General features: G+C 43.3%; 1 protein-coding gene and 1 long non-coding RNA gene across 2 annotated transcripts in view; one reads left to right on the top strand and one right to left on the bottom strand.

Moving 5' to 3' along the window:
* Positions 1–19,667, bottom strand: part of CDH13 (cadherin 13) — a 1,019,154-nt gene that overhangs the window by 533,235 nt on the left and 466,252 nt on the right. The gene's annotated exons all lie outside the window — the stretch shown is intronic.
* On the top strand, positions 10,127–18,061 carry LOC133230021 (uncharacterized). Its single transcript, XR_009730713.1, has 2 exons — positions 10,127–10,406; positions 15,993–18,061. It is a non-coding gene; the product is annotated as an uncharacterized LOC133230021 (long non-coding RNA).

Below are 19,667 nucleotides of genomic sequence, written 5' to 3'. Positions count from 1 at the left end.
CTCATCCTATTGATGTTCTAGGGCTACCATTAAAAAGTACCACATTGTAGGCAGTGTAACCAACAGAATTTTCCTATCCCATAGTTCTGAAGGTCAAGGTGATGGCAGGGTTGCTTCCTTCTGAGGCCCTGAGAGAGTCTTTGTTTCATGCCTGTCCACTAACTTTTGATGATTTCCAAGCAATCTCTGACTTCCCTTGGCTCAGTCTCTGCCTCTGCGTTCACATACTCTTCACCTTATGTGTATGCCTATGTCCAAATTCCTACTTTTTATGAGGAAATCAGTTATAATGCATTAGAGACAAACCCTAATCAAGTATGACTTTTTTGCCTGCATGCTGTATGCTTAGTCATGTCTGACTCTTTGTGACCCCGACGGACTGTAGCCTGCCAGGCTCCTGTGTCCGTAGGATTTCCCAGGCAAGAATACTAGAGTGGGTTGCCATTTCCCCCTCCAGGGGGTCTTCCTGATCCAGGGATCAAATCTGTGTCTCCTGCATCTCCTGCATTTCAGGCAGATTCTTTACCAGTGAGCCATCGGGGAAGCCCCAATCCAGTGTGGTGGTGGTGGTGGTGATGATTTAGTTGCTAAATCGTATCCGACTCTTATGATCCCATAGATTGTAGCCTGCTAGGCTCCTCTGTCCATGAGATTCTCCAGGCGAGAATACTGGAGTGGGTTGCCATTTTCTTCTTCAGAGGATCTTTCCAACCCAGGAAACGAACCTGGGTCTCCTGCACTTCAGGCAGATTCTTTACCGACTGAGCTAGGAGGGAAGGCCAATCCAGTGTGACCTCATCCTAATTATTTGTAATTGCAATGAAATTATTTCTAAATAAGGTCACATTCTGAGGTACTAAGAATTGGAACTCTAATGTATGAATTTTGAAGGACAGTTCAACCATAACTGGAGAAGGCAATGGCACCCTACTCTAGTACTCCTGCCTGGAAAATCCCATGGACAGAGGAGCCTGGTAGGCTGCAGTCCATGGGGTCGCTACGAGTCCGATATGACTGAGCAACTTCACTTTCACTTTTCACTTTCCTGCATTGGAGAAGGAAATGGCAACCCACTCCAGTGTTCTTGCCTGGAGAATCCCAGGGACGGGAGAGCCTGGTGGGCTGCCGTCTATGGGGTCGCACAGAGTTGGACACGACTGAAGTGACTTAGCAGCAGTAGCAGTCAAACATAACAAGCACATATCATGTTTATCCAAAATAGTCCCATTTCCTGCTGTGGTCCTGGTGACATTATTACCAGGGATCTCTCTTTCACTTTCAAGAATGTCCTGGATTGGACAGTCCATTAAATGGCTACCCTAAAAGTAATGCATGGTAATTACAGAGAATTTGAGTAAGTATAGAAATAGTTAAAGTAGAAAATTTAAAAGGAATCACCTTTACGTACCAGTGCATTTGAAATCCTACTATCAACGTTTTGGTGTATACACAAAATTTTTTAATAAAATTGGAACAATGCTATAATGCTGGTTTTGTAACCTGTATTTTTCTTCAGTAATATTTTTGTGCATTTTCCTATCTACTTAAAAAATTCTTTGGAAGCATGACTCTTAATAACTGCATAATAGTCCATCATAACCACCCTGTAATTTATTTAATGACTTCCTTATTGTGGGTCATTTAGGTGGTTTCCAAAAGAACATTAATTCACAAAGTCACTGTTGGCATATAAAACATCAAACAGCAATTTTAGAAAGACGTGGCAAGAATTTCCCACAGTTCTGAGTATGTTCCTCATAACAGTTTAATCAAAAGTGATATTCCTCATGCACATTTCAAAAGGGGCTGGAGTTCTTTTTTTGTCTCCTTTTCCTTAGGAAGGAAAGGGTTTCCAAAAGTTGACTGCTCTAGACTGTACCACAGATCTTCTCTTTTTGTTTTGCAAAAATCTTCTTAGTGATTTTATTTCTACCAGACTAAGTAGCTTGGGCTTTTTATTTTCTTTTAAAATTTTCTAAACATATACTGGAAAAAAAGTGGCTGTATCCTTGCAACATATCAACACCTCTTAGAAAACACTCCTTGGAATTTCTTCTTCAAATCCCAATTCATTTTACATGTGCTGGGTTAGAAGAATCAGTTTCCAGGTTTAGGCAATGATGGTCATCACCTCAGTGATGCACTTTACAGGAGTGTGTGCACTGTTGGAAGGAACAGTAACTGAGTAGCTTGGACAAGAATAACAAGAAGGTGTATGAGGGACTATTTCAGAGACTTTAATTCACTGGGTGGGTGGGTGGGGGGCAGTGCGGAAAGCTCTGATGGAGCTTCCCAGGTAATTCTAATGCAGCGGCTCTGTGGATGACCTCAGTCATAGATTACAGTGCATCACTATTGTTCAATTATGTGTCTGTCTCCCTGAAGGGGCTGTGAATTTCCTACAAGAATACTTTATTCTTTTTACATCTTTTTAAGCATCTGGGATAAAGCAGGGTTTGATAAGTTCCTGAGTCACTAAGAATAGTAAAGTTGAACGGTATAGGAAGAGGATTGATTTTGCTTTATTACAATCTTTGTACTTATACTATGTGCTTGTCACTAGACCAAGCATAAAGATGCATAAGATACGATCTCTGATGTTGGAAAATGTACAGTTTGCTATAAGAGGTAACACAGCAAGGGAATCTTTTCAGTTCAAAAGTGATGTTTCAACAGCAGAGTTGCATGAAAAGTACTCTAGGACTTAAATAATGTTAGTTCCTGGTAAACTTGGTAAAAATTTTTATAAGAAGAAGTTTGTGCATTCATTCAGTTCAGTTCAGTAGCTCAGTCGTGTCCGACTCTTTGCGACCCCATGAATCGCAGCACGCCAGGCCTCCCTGTCCATCACCAACTCCCGGAGTTCACTCAGACTCACATCCATCGAGTCAGTGATGCCATCCAGCCATCTCATCCTCTGTCATCCCCTTCTCCTCCTGTTCCCAATCCCTCCCAGGATCAGAGTCTTTTCCAATGAGTCAACTCTTCACATGAGGTGTCCAAAGTACTGGAGTTTCAGCTTTAGCATTATTCCTTCCAAAGAACACCCAGGACTGATCTCCTTTAGAATGGACTGGTTGGATCTCCTTGCAGCCCAAGGGACTGTCAAGAGTCTTCTCCAACACCACAGTTCAAAAGCATCAATTCTTCAGCTAAGCACCATTATATAAGAGGATTACTTGTTTGTTTGTTAATTCATTTGTTTCTTCAGAGGCAAGTACATATTTAGCATCAAATTCACATCAGGCCAAGGGCTGGGCACTAGAAATACACATGGAATGTAAATAACAGATAGGGCTTATAATCTAGTGGGGATTAGAAGCAGGTAATAGAGACAAACACACAATATGCTAAGTGCTGTGATGGGGGAGAAGGACTAAATGGAGATGGTTAAGGGGCAGGGCCAGTTGTACAGGTTGTTCATGCCACAAGGCAGGTGGAAAGGGGAGATTAAAATCTAGCCTAAGCCTAACCCTCATCAAGCATCTGTCCTACCTTGAAGACTTCTTACAAGATGGGAAACTTCCTCCTGGTTCCTAAAAGCTGTTCTGTGAGACAGAAATAGCTCTGTAAGGTGAGGTGTCTGAATGGGACCAGGAGGTTCAGTGACAGTTTCCTGGAGGAAGTAATTTCAAAGCTGAGAGCTGCATCGACAAGACATAGGCAGGTGTGAGTCACTGCCGTAGGTGTGAGTCAGTGTGTGAGCAAATCTGGAGCTGAAGGTGACAATGATGTCGCTGGAGAAGTGAAGGGTTTTCCAGACGTGGGAAGCAGCATAGGCAGAGACCCAGAATGTGAGGCATGAAGAGACACATTCTGAGAACCAAAATTATGAGAGAGGGAAGGGAGAAAGGTGGGGGAGAGAGTTAGAAAGAGATGAGGGGGCAACAGAAAGGGGGCAAAAATATGAAGAGGAAAACGAAAAGGGGAAAAGGAGAAAGAGTGGGGTAAAAGACAAAAGTAAAGAAATTAGTGGAAGGGAGAGGAGGGAAGCAGTGAAAGAGATGGGAAGAGAAAGAAACGGGTGTCAAGAGAGAAAGAGATAGAGGCAGGGGAGATTAGAGAAGGAGGGCTAGAAGCCACATTATGAGTTTGGTCTTTCTCCAGTGGGCAGCAGGGAGCCACTGGAATGCTTTAGGGAGGGGAGTGATTGGATTAGACATGTGGTATGGAGAGCTCCATCTGGCTGCTGGGTGCGCAGGGGATTTAAGGGAGAACAAGACTGGAAGATAAGATTTACAGGGTACCAAGGCTTTTCACCACCCTCCATTTGGGTCTTCAGTGAGGCCAAGTAGAGAAGGGGGATGCAGATACTCAGGTGGAGAGAATGTGCGTGCAGGTGTGCGGCAGCATCCCGGGTGGAGGGACATACGGGACTCTGGCATCACCGGCAGATAGGATGGGGTGGGAATGCTGGGAATCAAGATGGCAGGAATTAGGGTGCCCAGCTGAGACTGACAGGCTGCAGGATCACTAAAGGGCTTAAACTTCATCCTCAGTGTCAGCCCACTGGAGGCAGTAAACAGGAGACTGGTATATATTTTGAGTTTTAGTAAAACTGAATTGAATTCTACCATATTCTTTCTCAGTGTTTGCCTATATAAAACAGATTTTCTCACAGTGGTGATCCCATCATGGACCCAATGAATAAGGAATACTGAACATGTGAGTTGAAGTTAGCACCTCCCCATGAGATGTCATTGCCACCTTTTAAGGGCTTCTTTGTACTTCCTGGTCAAATGAACATAAACGTGTCTTTTCTGCTTTGTTTAAGGGAATGACCCTAGGCATGGAGGCGATCTTATCACCTTGGTTTCTACCTTCATTAACATGATTTATTATGAAGCTACAGGAAATTAGTTGCTGAATATTTCAATGTAGACAGGAAATAATGTAATTCCATTGTTACCATAGAACCACTGTATCTTGGAGTAACCTGTAGCCATAGTAACAAGATAAGGACATACTTCTTAAATGTTCAACAATGATTCTATACTTCATGCACATTCAAGTACAGTCAGTTCCTGTTATTTATAATTGAATTAAGTTTCTGATACATTTGGGGTTCACTTTTCAACAGTGGTTTTCAATTACCTTAATTTAAGGCAATGAGGATAATAAGATTTTCTTTAGGGCATTATTGTTAGAACTGGAATAGAACTTCTTATTGTATTAAGAGGATCTGAACATGGCCTTTAAAAATAAGTAAATATTTTTGAATAAGCAAAATAATGTCTTTGAGGATAAATATTAATGATATAAGGGTAAATCTATCTCAGGGTCTTCAAAAATGACACTAACACTGCCCACCGTGAGTCTTGAAATCTGAAGATATTAACTGTATCACAATAATAGTAACACTTTACAACAATAGCTAATAAGGTTTGAGAATTTACCAAATGGCAGTATATGCTCAATGACTGTCTTATTTAGTCCTCAGGGAAATACTAATAGGTAGGTACTGCTATCATGTCCATCGTGTGGGTGTGGATACTGAGGGACAGAGTCATCACATATGCTGACCAGAGTCATCCGGCTGCAAACAGCAGGGGTGGAACTGAACCCATGTTATCCTACTGCACAGTCCATGATTTTATCCCCTGCTCCTGCTGCTCTCCTAGCTCTCCTAGACCATCACAAAGGACGCTGAGTCCACATACTGCTGACTGTGTTCTCTCAGCCCTTGTGCCTACAGTCATCTCTCTGGTCCCTGAAAGAGTAAAGCTGCAAAGAACAACCAAAGCCTACTGGCTCCTGACCTCCCTATCCATTCACTGGGCCACAGCTATGGCTCAGGTTGGTGTGCAGGTGTTGGGCCTAGAGCCATAGAACCAAGGTGAGTAAGGCGAGGTGTCAGCTCCTTACAACTTCAGATGCCAGTGGGAAGAAGACACCAGGTAAACAGATAGATGGCCCCTAGTGGGATGTGTACCTTCCAAGAAGGAAGCTCCCTCTCCATGAGCAAGTCAAGTAAAGCTCAGAGGAGAGGGCACTTGCCGCAACTGGATTTACCAGAAGAAAAGTACTTGATAGAGGGGGAAATATTCATGCTGAGTATTTCTAGAACACGGCATATGAAGGCTGTGACAAGTTGTGGAAGAAGGAAGTGATAGGGAATGAGGCCGAGGTACAAGTTCAGTTCAGTTTAGTCGCTCAGTCTTGTCCGACCCTTTGTGGCCCCATGGACTGCAGCATGCCAGGCCTCCCTGTCCATCATCAACTCCCGAAGCTTGCTCAAACTCATGTCCGTTGAGTTAGTGATGCCATCCAACCATCTCATCCTCTGTTGTCCCTTCTCCTCCTGCCATCTTTCTATCATCTTCCTGCCTTCAATCTTGCCCAGCATCAGGGTCTTTTCCAATGAGTCAGGTTTTTGCATCAGGTGGCCAAAGAATTGGAGCTTCAGCGTCAGCATCAGTCATTCCAATAAATATTCATGACTGATTTCCTCTAGGATTGATTGGTTGGATCTCCTTGCTGTCCAAGGGACTCTCAAGAGTCTTCTCCAACACCACAGTTCAAAAGCATCAATTCTTCAGTGCTCAACTTTCTTTATAGTCCAACTCTCATATCCATACATGACTACTGGAAAAACCATAACTTTGACTAGATAGACTTTGTTGCCAAAGTAACATCTCTACTTTTAATATGCTGTATAGGTTTGTCATAGCTTTTCTTCCAAGGAGCAAGCATATTTTAATTTCACGGCTGCAGTCACCACCTGCCATGATTTTGGAGTCCAAGAAAGCAAAGTCTGTCACTGTTTCCATTGTTTCCCCGTCTATTTGCCATGAAGTGATGGGGCCAGATGTCATGATCTTAGTTTTTTGAATGCTGAGTTTTAAACCAGCTTTTCTCCCTTCCTTTCAGAGGCACTTTAGTTCCTCTTCACTTTCTGCCATAAGGGTGGTGTCATCTGCATATGTGAGGTTATTGATATTTCTCCTGGCAATCTTGATTCCAGCTTGTGCTTCATCCAGCCTGGTATTTCGCATGATGTACTCTGCATAGAAGTTAAATAAGCAGGGTGACAATATACAGCCTTGACGTACTCCTTTCCCAATTTGGAACTAGTTTGTTGTTCCATGTCTGGATCTAACTGTTGCTTCTTGACCTGCTTACAGATTTCTCAGAAGGCAGGTAAGGTGGTTTGGTATTCCCGTCTCTTGAAGAATTTTCCACAGTTTGTTGTGATCCACACACTCAAAGGCTTTAGCATAGTCAATGAAGCAGAAGTAGATGTTTTTCTTGAATTATCTTGCTTTTTCTATGATCCAATGGATGTTAGCAATCTGATCTCTGGTTCCTCTGGCTTTTTAAAATCCATCTTGAACATCTGGAAGTTCTCAGTTCACATGCTGCTGAAGCCTAGCTTGGAGAATTTTGAGCATTACTTTGCTAGGGTCTGAGATCAGTGCAATTGTGTAGTAGTTTGAACATTCTTTGGCATTGCCCTTCTTTGGACTGAAATGAAAACTGACCTTTTCCAGCCCTGTGGCCACTGCTGAGTTTTCCAACTTTGCTGGCATGTTGAGTGCAGCACTTTCACAGCATCATCCTTTAGGATTTGAAATAGCTCAACTGGAATTCCATCACCTCCACTAGCTTTGTTTGTAGTGATGCTTCCTAAGGCCCATTTGACTTCACATTCTAGGATGTCTGGCTCTAGGTCAGTGATCACACCATCATGGTTTTCTGGGTCATGAAGATCTTTTTTGATTGGTTCTTCTGTGCATTCTTGCCAACTCTTCTTAATATCTTCTGCTTCTGTTAGGTCCGTACTATTTCAGTCCTTTATTGTGTCTATCTTTGCATTAAATATTCCCTTGATATCTCTAATTTTCTTGAAGAGATCTCTAGTCTTTCCCATTCTATTATTTTCCTCTATTTCTTTGCATTGATCACTTAGGAAAGCTACAAGGGACCAGATCAAAAATGACTTTAGTTCACATGGAGATGCTCAGAACTTTTGTACCAGGGAGCCCTAATGAACTGTAAGGAGTTTTACATATTTTTATTGGTTTTATTTTTTAGAGCAATTTTAGATTCATCACAGCAAAATTCAGCAAATGTAGAGAGATTTTCCATATATTCACCCTCATCCTCCTAGACATGTGCAGCCCCTTCCATTACAAACACCCCTATTGAAGTGGAACATGTGTTACTGCTCATGAAACCACTCTGGCACATCATTGTCATCCAAAGTCCATAGTTAACCTAATAGATTTACTTTTAAAAGGCCACTGACAGCAACCGGATTGGAGCAGGCAGGAAATAGAGGCAAAGCAGCCAAGTTAGAAAACTACCACCAGTCTCTGGAAGGCAAGATCAACCCTTAAACTGGAACCTTTAGAGAGAATGTGGAGGGAGGCGTGGGAAGAGTGTTTAGAGGATAGAATGAACAAATTTTACCATGTGATTGACTGCAGGTAGTGACTCCTACCACGGCTGAAACATTCCATCTCTCCACCTCTGGACTTCAGGGTTACAGGTCTTGTTTTTTATAATTTGAATATGACACTTAAAAAAATATTCATGTCCTCCTTTGTTCTTTATGACCCCAATTTTGTATTCCCAGCTAAGTCTTGCTTTTCCAGTTACCCCTGCAACTTGAGATGCCCATGAAATACCATTCTGGTCAATGAAATGTAAGCAGATATCTACTGGAAGTTTCTGGAAAAACATTTACTTTCCCTACCTCCATTATTAAAAAAAAAAAAGTGACACAAATGGTTGTCTCATAACCTTCTCCTCACTCCTGACTTGACCTTGGTGTGATGGATACGCTAAGTTTCTGCAGCCATTTTGTGACCAGGAGGGAAAGACTGAAAGAACTGCAGACTCGCTGGCTCTGACATAGCTGGAAGGGTAAAGTCTTTGCCTCCATTTAAGCTTTTTGCTCCGTGAGATAAACAACCCCCTGCATTGCATAGGACGCAATGGCTGAATTTCCTATTACACTGTTTTACACAACCATCCAGGCCACAGTGGATTCTGTCCCTCCACCTGGAACAGCCTTTTATTGGCAGCAGGTATGACTATTTTCATCCTTTGAGTCTCAGTTTCAATTTCACATCCTTTGAGGAACCTTCTCTGATCACTCTGTCCAATAGTGGGGCCTTCTGCAGTGAAATGTCAGTGACAGCCTGAGGGCAGAGCACAAGTCTGCCTGTGGCTCAGATCTAGTGTCGGTTCTCCCACGTGGTAGGCACTGTAGGCAGATGCTTTACCGTCTGAGCCACCAGGGAAGATCCAAGTGTAATAAGTACTCGATAAATATTGAATGAATGAATAAATGAATAAGGGAGGGAGCGCATGATGTCTAAAGTGAATCAGAGATCTGGAATAATTCTTTCAATCTGTAGTCATTTCTTCAGGGAAAAAATAAATAAAACAAGGGTAAAGCGGCAAGGCAACAGGATGTTTGCTGAACTGCATTGACATGGCTCTTGGTGTCTGTTGAACAATTAAGCCAGCTCAGAAATAATGACTGCATTGTTGCTGCCTATAATGACAACATCATCCATGACATACCAGGAATGCTCCCAGCACCGTGACTTTCCAAAGCTCTGGTCTTCAAAATTGCGTACCCTCTCTGATAGTGACTGTCTTCTTTTCATTAAGCTTGGCAGAGTCATAAGTGTTGGGTTTCAAATAGTAAATATCAAACCAAATGCTACTGCTGCTGAGGCCAGTGACTGGTAGCCCACATGGGGTTGGTGTCAACCCTGCTCTGAGCTTGTTAGGGAACAAGGCAGCATGGCAGCTCGTGGCACCGGGACACACAGCCTCTCACTGTAATGAATCCTGCTGCTTGGTGCTGCGTCTCCCTTCACGTGGACAAATACATAAATCAGATGAGCAACATACAGATAGAGACCAAAAATTGAATATAATGTCCCCGTGCTCATATCAGCTTCCCTGATAGTTCAGTTGGTAAAGAATCCACCCGCAATGAAGGAGACCCCAGTTCATTCCTGGGTTGGGAAGATACCCTGGAGAAAGGAAAGACTGCCCACTCCAGTATTCTGGTCTGGAGAATTCCATGGGCTCTATAGTCCATGGGGTTGCAGAGTTGGATATGACTGAGTGACATTCACTCACTCACTCAGGGAGAACCATCTGTGGCCACTCCGTTTGTGACCAGGCCACCTGGGTTGCAAACGTTGTGAAGTCAGAATAGAACGGAATCATGTTCCTGCCACTGTTCTCCAGGCACTGTGGGGGCTCCTCCATGTCCACTACCTACCCTGCACAGCACAGGGGGAGCAAGCTCCCTAGCTGCTGTTACTGGGGGAGAGGGCCATTTCTACCAACATTTTGCAAAAGAGGATGCTGCTTTTGAAACAGACACCTGAATGGATGGAGCCTTCTGCTTGTGGGAAGTGAACTCATTCTGACAGCAGGTATCTTGTGCAATTTTTCATGGAAAAATAGACAAATAGATGGTCTGGGTGTCTCTCTTTTTGCCTTTTATTTTTCCTTTGCTAGGATCCAGGCATAGTATAAGTGATGCGATGTAACAACTGCAGGGAATAGATATTTATTCAGTCAGAACATCATGATGTGCCTGTGATGTTCTGGGTGGAGAGCTCACGGTGCCTACGTCTGAATTTATTGCTCATCATATGTTCCTATCGCCTCAACTAGAACATAGAAAATGGCAGATGGATAGGTTAGACTGCTGCCTTAATTTTTCTTATATTCTGCCAGGACAATGCCTAATCAAGTCAGCATCATTTATAAATAAAGTATCATGTTGATTAAATTATGTTCACTTATGTGGTAATTTTGAGTCTTTAAAAGGATATGAACTACAGGAAAAAAAAAAAAAGACACCATCAATATCCAAATAAGTAAAAGCCTAGCTCACTTCCTCATGGAAGAAATCTTCACACTCAGAACCTCTGTAGGCTGATTTTGGCCAGGAAGGGAGACAAAAAAAAAGGAGGGGCTTGTTGGCCAAGCACTTGCCATATGCTCACCATGATCAAGTAGGTGATTTCATTTTATCCTTCCCCAAAATGGATGGAAGGTGTTACCAGCCTTGTCTCATATAAGAAGAAACAGAACTCAGAGGGTTTAAGTGACTAAGAGTCAAGCAGCTGGTCACCAACAGAACAGAAACCAAACGCAGGTCTGTCTCACTCCATTTTTCTGAGTCACAGGATTGGGCCATGCCTGGATCCTAGCTTCCCAGCCCACAGCAGTTTCAAAGCAGCACATTCCAAGGACTAGCTAATCTTGTTAAAAGCAGAGAGAGGGACAGCAAGGATGAGTGGCAGCTGAGAGAGTCTTGAAGTGGAGAAGGAGATAAGAAAAGTATAAAAAGCACACAGAAAAATACACAGCAGAAGGAAGCCATTGAACATAGGGAGCATATGATCCATCCATACCCCTCAGTCTTGGAGAGCTTAACAGAATTCAGTTTGGAAAGCCATGATGACAATCACCACCTTTTCAGGAATAAAAGACTGCCTCATTCTCAGGGTCTTGGGGGTGGGAGAGAGGAAGCTCATCAGAGTCTGCTTCCTTTGAATGGACACCAGAATCCTGGACGTGGACCAGTGTCCTGAGGACCAAATATGGGTGGAGAACCGGAAACTCCACGAGTACGTGACTGTGAAGGCACGTTCCAGCGTGAGCCAAAGGACGGGCCCCTACCCTGGCTGGTACTGACAGTCGTCACTCCTGAGTGGGAAACTAAATGGATATATTTTCTTTACAAAATAAATAAATAAATAAATAACTATACCATCCACCCTGCTTGCATAACCTATTGTGGAGTCAGAATAATGGACTTAATTTTCACCTTCTATACAATCCACTGAGGCAACTGTTCGGCAGAATCTACTAAAAGTGAGCCATTAATTCAATGGCTAGGTATATACCCAACAGAAATGCGTATATATTAGTATGTTCACTCAAAGATACTCTCCAGAATGTTACTTCAATACTACTAATAATGGGCAAAAACTGAAATGATCTCAATTGTTCTTAAAACCAGGAAGGACAGAATGTGGTGTATTTAGAGATGGAACCACTGTAACATGATCCTACATGTGTGCCAAACACTACAGACAGATCGCACCAACTTAACGCTGAGCAACACATTTTAAGGAGCCAAATACAAGGTGTGTGTTGCATGATCCCCTTTATGTTATGTCCAGAATGGCCAAACTAACACGGTGATAGAGGTCAGGGTTGATGACACTCGGGGGATGTGGAGTTAGTGCTGGAAGGTGACATGGAGGGGGCTCTGGGGAGAGGGATGATCTGAGTGCTGACCTCATGGGTGTATTCAGTCTGTAAAAAGAATCACTGAGCTCCTGGATGGTTGTGGTTTTTCACTATTGCATCTTCAAGAGAAAATTTCGAAAAATCTCAGCTTTACCACTCTACTGCTTCAGAGAAATGTACCAGTGACGCTTTTCCTCCTCTATAATGACCATGAAAACACCTTCTTGGCATGGCTGTTGGGAGAATTAGTGATGGAGTACACACAGGACTGAGCCAGTGCCCTTCTCAGGTGGGAAGAAAACAACAGAAATGAGGCTCTTTTTAATGTTGGAGGAAACACACACGGAACTAGAAGGCTGCAGGCCTTGTTCTTTCACATTTCCAAGAATGCATGGAGTGCGTATATCCAATGAGCTGCATTGTTTACCCCTCAACAGGGTTGAGGGTGTATTTCCCCGGATGGCAGCTGCACAGCGCTGAGAACAGAGATGGTCTAGACCTAGAGGGTATGAGACGGGTGGAGAGGGGAAGCTGGTGGCACCAGATGGAAGCAGAGCTGAAGTGGAAATGGACAAAGAAACCACCAGAACAGGGACACAGTGCATTTAAGCCTATCCGGGGCTGGAGAAAGTCAGCTTGCTTTCCTGAAATGTGCTGCTAGATCAGTTTTGACTGTTTGTGTGGAGGTTGAAGTTTCATACAGGGTAACCATTGTTGTCACATATAATACATGTATACACATATGTACACATATAGATGCTTACGTACATATATATTCATGTAAAGGTTTATAAATGGTGATGCTTAGGGCAGTATGATCTATAGCTGGGAGCTAGTAGAGGGAAACAACTAAACGCCATTCACTGGGGAGAGCAGAAGAGGTTTTTAACTATTTTTGTCAGACTTCTCTGGCAGTTGGTAAACCTTGTGGCATCCTACTCCGAAAAATACTTCAAGTGTCAAAAGAAAAAAAAAGATACATTGGATTACAAGTGCAGTCGATCTCTCTGTGAACCCCTTTGGGTCTGTAGTGCCCATGTTAAGAAGCCCTGAAACTCAAGCATGGCCATTCCAGCAGCATGTCATGCCACACAGACTTTCCATATGATACTGAAGAAAGGCATCTGGGGATATGCCAGACGTTTCTGAGACACTGGCAAGTGCCAGAGGGTCACGTGTGGGTGGTTAGTGCACATTTAGGACAGAGCGTCTTGCAGTGTGGGCCCCAGACCTGGGGGCGTCAGCAGAACCAAGGTGCTGGCTAGGATGGCAACTCTTAGGCTCCATTCCAGACTCGGCAACTCCAGATCTCTGAAGATGAGGCTCAGGAATGTGCGTTTTCACAAATCCGTATGTACTTCAAAGGATAAGAAGCACAGTCCTGGGATGTCAAGAACTGTTATCTCAAGTGGGGGAAACTAGGGAGACTTTTCTGTTATTAAATACATGCTTTTTCTTTAAAGTTTTTATAATGAACATCTATTATTCTTATAATAAGGGGGGAAAAGTCCCTAAAAAAAGAAAAGACAAATTTATTCTATGGGATTTTAGGAATGATTTCCAGATGCAAATAACAAAATAAAAGCACCACTTGTGAGGAATTTCAAGTTGTCAAATAAATCAGCCAAAAATTGAACAACACGAAGCCTGTGAATTATGTATACTAACGCACAAACATCAGCATTCAAAGAAGAAATTACTAAGAAAATTTGTATTTGGAATGAATTTGAGGCTAGAAGGCCAACAGTGAATACAGCTGTTATGCATTTCTGAGCCGCCAGGAAAAAAATAGATAAATAAAAGATTTTAAATCCACAGCAAGGAAGGACTAAACTAAAATCCCTAGGCATGGATCCGGCAGGATTTGTGTTCAAACCGGGAAAGACACAGCAAGAGACTTCTGAGAGTTTGTTCCCTCAAGCCTGTTGCTGGTGCAAAGTCAACCCAGTCCCTGAAAGAGAGCTCCTCCATCCGGTCTGCATGGCCCCCTCTGCCTATATAGCATGCAGAGCTTCCTCTGGGATGCATGGTCTCTTGTTTCGAAGGAGAGCACAGCTGCTTCAGTAAACAGGAAACTTTGTCAAGGCGGGAGAAAATAGTCCCTTTAGTTTCACAAAAGGTCTCCTGACCCACAGATACACCCAACACCCAGGTGGCTTTCCTCAGCACCCTCCGGAGGCATAATGCTCCTGGCTCAGAAGGATTTTCCTCTGCTTCCTTCATCCCTGCCACACAGCTTCCCGCCAATGCTGCCTCGTCTCCGCATAGGCACTGCTGAGCCTGAGACTTCTCTCCAGTCCACCTGCTGTCCCCTGCTCAGGCAGCAATCATTGCCCACCCGGCTCTTGTCACAGCTTCCATCTGGGTCTCTCCTGCTCCTGGTTTTCTCAGCCCTCAGGTATGACCCACTGAAACCAGACTAATCTTCCTAAAACACAAATCTGGTCACACCATTCCATTCCCCTGTCTATACTTCTGTCACTGTAGAAGAAGGTGCAGATTCCCTGGAGTTTTTATAGTTCCTTGATTTCCAGCCATTAATTATCTCTCTAATTTTACATCTGAGGTGTTGTCCTTGTCACACAGCCATATTCAGTTATTCTAGGCTCTCTTGACATACTACCCTCTCTCTTGCCTTCAGACATTGGATCATGCTTTTGCCACTGCCTGGAAGATTCTCTCTCCTTCCATCTCCTTGCCTACTGGTACACATCAGTCAGGAATCCTCTTGGCAAATCTGATCTCCTCATTGTCTCCTCACTCCCATGGTTCTCTATCATGGTGCTTATCTGCCTGGTCATTGGTCTGTACTTCCTCTGGGATGGATGTTCTTTGAGGGGGAATATACGGGCAGCAGCCAGTGCAATGCTGAACACATACTTGCTCGATAGACATTTCTGAGTGAATGAATGAGTGAGGCCCAGTTGTTCAGCACAGGATGAATATTTGCCTGCCCAAGAGGCCTAAACTGAGGCTTTTCTTCATGTCATGATCAAAATCACCCAAGACAACAGGAAATGCTAGTGTCTCAAATGAAAGACTCACAGATGGAAATCACCTTGCAGTGAAGAGTCTCATGTCCACCATCTCCCCACTACTGCCTACACAGGCAGGCCAAACCCAGATGCCTGCCGGAAAGGCACTGTTCCCAGGGATCCAGCCCCACAGTGAAGACTCTCTCCCATAACTCAATTTGGAATGAGTGTTAGTTTCAAGATAGAAAAGGAAATAGATGTGGGTTTTACATTCATCCCCCACCATGTTCAGAAATCTATCTGTTGGCCTCTTCCTGTCTCCATACATTTCTGCCTCTATCTTCGTCCCAGCTGGGACTGGAGGGCTGATCATGAAAGCGCCAATCCGTTCCCCGTGGTGCCCTGGGCCTGCTCCTATACAGCCCTTATTGACAGTCCGCTGTGGTCTTGGGGCTGAGAAAAACGAGCAGTGATAATCTCTTAATTACACCAAAGTTGGCCCTTCCTGCTTCCACGTTGTTCCTCTCGGATCCCTTTGAATGGGGTTGTCAGCAGAGATACTGACCAAAAAAAAAAAACGTGTAGTCTGAAGTGAGAAAGTAACTTTCCTTACAGAGAAGGGAGTTGTTTTCTGCTTGTCAACACGTGGTCTACTAAGACATGACCTCTGGCTTCGACTCAGTGTGCAAACACGCAGATCAAATAAATGTCTGTGAGGTTAGCCTCATTTCTCTGCACTTCACAGAGAATTTTATCTCTGCCTTTCTCCTTTTCCAGGTAGAACTGGCACAACTGTCACAGGATTTGTCAGCTTTGGGAAACTGATTTGGAATTTTTGTGCAAAGGAGAAGCATGGAGGAGCTCAAAGAGCATAGATTCAAGGTCTAAGACCACTTTTTACTGGCTGTGGGACCTTGCACAAATTATTTCATGCCCTGAAAGGAGCAGAGCTGTCCAAAAATGACCCCTGGTGCCCACTCTGGACAAGAAACAAGCTAAAGCCTGCGGTGAATGGGCACACCACTTCCCCAACTGGAGATTCCACATCAGCACTACCCCCCACGGGCCAGGCACCCTGACCCCATCCAAGGTCACAGTCTATGGGCCCCAAGGTCACTGCTATGCTGGAGCCAGCTCTTACTGCTTCATGAAAGCCAAGTGTTAAATGTCAAATATGCAATAATTTTGCAAGTTGGCAGCTTGCCATTGGCCACTGCGGGGGTATTTACACCAGAGAAAGTAGCAAACACTACATACAAGTCATGGAAGTTAGTGCTCCCTCACCCCAAGAGCCAGCACCCCACTCCAGTACTCTTGCCTGGAAACTCCCATGGATGGAGGAGCCTTGTGGGCTGCAGACCATGGGGTGGCGAAGAGTCGGACACGACTGAGAGACTTCACTTTCACTTTTTACTTTCATGCTTTGGAGAAGGAAACGGCAACCCACTCCTTGCCTGGAGAATCCCAGGGACGGGGGAGCCTGGTGGGCTGCCGTCTATGGGGTCGCACAGAGTCGGGCACGACTGAAGCGACTTAGCAGCAGCAGCAGCGCCCCAAGAGCCAGTTTACCAGTATACCTCTGCCCCAGGCATCAGGTGTGGGAATCTGGAATCTTAGATGACTTCTATAATCTGGGTACCTGCACTCAGGCTGCCAGATACCCCCGGAAGTCTGATTACCTGTCCACTGGCCAACTAAGAAGGGAGAGCTATAGGAGCAGAGCACATCTCCTGGCAAACCTCTCTGATGTGCTCAGCTGTCTGACCAGTCCTGGCATCACTCTCTGCAGGATAATGGGGAAAGGGGAGCAATGCTTCTAATCTTTGGCTGACCCCTGGCTCGTATGTGCCCTCTGCCTCCAAAGGCCTCCTCCTCCCCCTATTCCATGTGCTACTTTGAAATTCATCTGGAGCTCTAGTGCACGGCAGACGGCAATGCTGCAGGAGCCCAACTTACACAACGACTCAGTCTGTACCACAGGTAGACTGTCTTGCACAGTGCTCGGCCTCCATTTCTTCAGTGGCACAATGGGGACATAATATTGGTTTCTGAGAATATGCGTGGTTTCTGCATGTGAGCATATATACAAATGCAAAGACCCATGAAAATGAAACATTCACTTATGTCACTGTGCAGAAATCATTTACAAGTCCTATTCCAGAACTGTCGCTCTTTTACCTGTGTTACCTTGAGCAAGTAACTTAATTGCTCTCAATTTCAATTTCCCCATCCGAGAAACGGTTGTTATAAGGCCTGGCCTGGACAACAAGGATAGTCATGCTTGGCTTAGATCCTGACACTCAAATGATGTTAAAGATTTCTAGTTGAATTTGAAAATTCCTCAACTCTCCTACCTCTAGGGTGATAATTTAAGCTGAAATGCCAGATCCTTCAATGTTCACAAATAATTAAATATAAATTCAGTCTGAGGCCAAATGTGCATAACAATAAAGCCCTGGGACCCTTTCACATTGAGAACTGAAAGGGTGATAAACTCAGGGCTAAAAATATTGCTTCCTCTACAGACTAAGATGCCTTTATTTGCTGGATGTATATTATGGAGGGGATTTTTGCATATATATGTATTTGGCGAAGAACCAAAACAACTCAATTATGTTTTACCATTAATTAAACTTTGCAGAAAGAGGGCAACACTTGTTAATAGTGAATATAAGCTTTTATTAGACTTAGTCAAAATAAATTAGAATTAACTCTGTTCAGTTGTGATCAGAAGTTTTGAGTTTTTTATTTGAGTAGATTTAAAATACCATTGCATATATAAGCAAATGCAGAAATACAGGCACTATCTTTGCTCACTCTTTCCCCCTCTTTCTCTCTCCTACTCCCTTTTACTCTTTCTCTTTCTACACACACACACACACAAACACACACACACACACACTCACACAAAATCAATCAGCATCAAATCTATCACAATCTGCTAAGGATGCTTATATGACCAGACATAATGGTTGACTGCCAAGCAATTTATCTGGTAGCCTCTCTGCCACTGTGGAAAATTAAAATTTGTTGGAAACATACAGACTGATCATATAATGCTCTGTTAAGTCCTTTCTAACAACAAACCAGCTATGATCACTTAAATTAGTAACCAGTGAATACCTTAGTCAACCAGCCATAGACCTGGCTTGAATTCAAGTCAAAGAATATTTGAGTCCCTACTAGGTGTTAATAGATCACTCACTATTCTTGGTAAATTACAGTTAATGTGAAGATAAAAAAAAATACAAAAGAAATTACACTGCTGCCCAAAATGTGTTGTGTCATCTAAGAGGTATAAACAAATGTGTAAAGGAGATCAAAGACAAACTTTCATGGAGGAGACTGTATCAAAAATAGGCTTTAGCCCAGCATTGCCCAACAGAAATATAACATGAACCATATAAATAAGTTAAAATTTTCTGGTAGACACATTAAAACGATAAAGAAAAAAAACATTTGAGGTTAATTTTAATTATACTAATATATCCAAAATAATTTTATTGCAATATGACATCTATATAAGAATTATTAATGAGATACTTTCCACTCTTTCGTGTGTGTGTGTACTGTTTTAACGTTCTATACTTATATTTCAATTTAGACATATTTTCAACAAAATACTTTATCTGTATCTAGATTAAAATTTACAAGATAGATTCAGTATCTTATAATCACCTATAATGGAAAATAATCTGAAAAAATATGTACATGTAACCGAATCACTTTGGTATACCCCTGAAACTAACACTGCTGCTGCTAAGTCGCTTCAGTCGTGTCTGACTCTGTGCGACCCCATAGACGGCAGCCCACCAGGCTCCCCCGTCCCTGGGATTCTCCAGGCAAGAACACTGGAGTGGGTTGCCATTTCCTTCTCCAATGCATGAAAGTGAAAAGTGAAAGTGAAGTCGCTCAGTCGTGTCCGACCCTTAGCACCCCACAGACTGCAGCCCACCAGGCTCCTCTGTCCATGTGATTTTCCAGGCAAGAGTACTGTAGTGAAACTAACACTGTATTGTTTTAATAAATCAATTTTGTGTGTATCTGTACGTGTGTGCTCAGTCGGTCTGACTCTTTGCAACACTATGAACTGGAGACTACCAGGCTCCTCTCTCCATGGAATTTTCCAGGCAAGAGTACTGGAGTGGGTTGCCATTTCCTACTCCAGGGGATCTTCTGACCCAGGGATCAAATCCATGTCTCTTGTGTCTCCTGCTATACTTTATTAAAAAAAAAAAAAAGAATTACAGTTGAAAAGTTGCATTCACATGAGAAGTTGTTGCAATAATTGGATCAAGTAGTAGTTTTTAAGTTCAAAATAAAATTAATTATATTTTGGAACTTCCCTGGAAGGCCAGTGGTTAAGACTCTGTGCTCCCAATATAGGGGGCACAGGTCCAATCCATGATCAGGGAGCTATGATCCCGCATGCCTTATGGTACAGCCAAAAAT

The sequence above is a fragment of the Bos javanicus genome, chromosome 18 (assembly GCF_032452875.1).
Source record: "Bos javanicus breed banteng chromosome 18, ARS-OSU_banteng_1.0, whole genome shotgun sequence".
Taxonomy (NCBI): domain Eukaryota; kingdom Metazoa; phylum Chordata; class Mammalia; order Artiodactyla; family Bovidae; genus Bos; species Bos javanicus.
This window is presented reverse-complemented; position numbering and strand designations above follow the sequence as displayed.